Raw genomic sequence first — 1487 nt, forward strand, 5'->3', positions numbered from 1 at the left:
TTAGCATTACAAAATCGTATAAATCATTTAAAATGGGCACAAACAATGAGTGGTTCATGTTTTTGCTAAATTATTCGAGAGGCCTATACCCAATTTCTGTTAGGAATTTGATTAAAAGAGTTTGGCTGAATGTTGTCAATGTTGTGAATGAGACTGACAAGATAGTCAAGAATTGGTCTCATTTATGCTCGTTTGGTAGGAAAGAAGAAACCTGATGGAGGGAAGATAGGAATGAAGGAACAAATGGCGAGAAAAGAGAATGGATGACAGGAGGAGTCCTTCACAAAATTTAAGTGAAAAGGCAGGGTTAGTGTAAAAGTTTTTAAATTACAAATTTTAAGTAAAAATGACAAGGTTATTATAAAAGTTTTTAAATTACAAAATTTTTCTTATAATTAACACTTCCCCTCACTTCTCTCCTAATAAACAAAACAAAATATGGTTATTATTTCATCCTCTTATCTTGTATCCATCCAAACAGAAATAAAAAATGACTTAATATCTTCCTGAGGGATTTCTCATTCATCTATTCTTCTCTCTTTCATATTATTTGCTCATATGATAAACTTTTGTGCTGCGGTCATTTAATATTATCTGCTCATACTAAAATATTGAGGGTTCAAGTCTTCGTAAAGTCAAAATGAGTGAGCAATTTTAAAATAAAAATTTTAAAATAGAAAATTGCTATCCACTGACTAATGACATTATTTAAATTCAAGGGATAACTTGAAAAGTTGGGGTTTAGATTCATAAGGGCAACTAAGGTGTTAGAGTTATTTGTCAAAAAAATAAAAATAAAAAAGGGTATATAGCTTTCAAATTTGTTTGGTGGTGTAGAGTTTTTTTTGTTGGGAACCAAAAACACTGAGTTTTAAAAGTTTATTAAGTAAGCCCAAGGATTGTATATTGTTTTTTTGTTTAGAAAATCAAAATAGTCTAAATAGAGAAGAATTGATGGATAAAAAAATGAAATATGATTATAAAAAGGCATGGGAGAACATGAAGATGCATAGAAAAAAGTTAACTCTGTGCTGCTAAGTCAATGATTCTTCTCTTTTCATGTCCACTAGTAATCATGTCTCCATCTCATGTAAAAATCACCCATCCCCTCCAATCTCTCTCTCTCTCTCTCTCTCTCTCTCTTATATATATATATATATATATATATATATATATTTGTGTGTGTATATGCATGTGAGTGGGGTGATGAATGGGGAGCAAGTAGATGTAGTAAAAGAGTAGTCAAATTGCATCTGGGACGATTTTTGCACATAACGGGATAACATATTATTATTATACATATCACACAATATATAATTCAAAATGTTCTTGTACTTTTTTTTTTTTTTTTTTTTCCCATAATGTTTTGTACTTTCACACTAAACAAATATCATATAGTATATGTTGAACAAAAACATAAATATAGGAGAGTAATTTCATATATAATATAATATATATAATTTTTTTTATTTATATATATTCAGATA

This window comes from Cornus florida, unplaced genomic scaffold, assembly GCF_030987335.1.
Source record: "Cornus florida cultivar Cherokee Brave unplaced genomic scaffold, ASM3098733v1 CherokeeBrave_3.0.0_Hap2_Chr03, whole genome shotgun sequence".
NCBI classification, from domain to species: Eukaryota; Viridiplantae; Streptophyta; class Magnoliopsida; order Cornales; family Cornaceae; genus Cornus; species Cornus florida.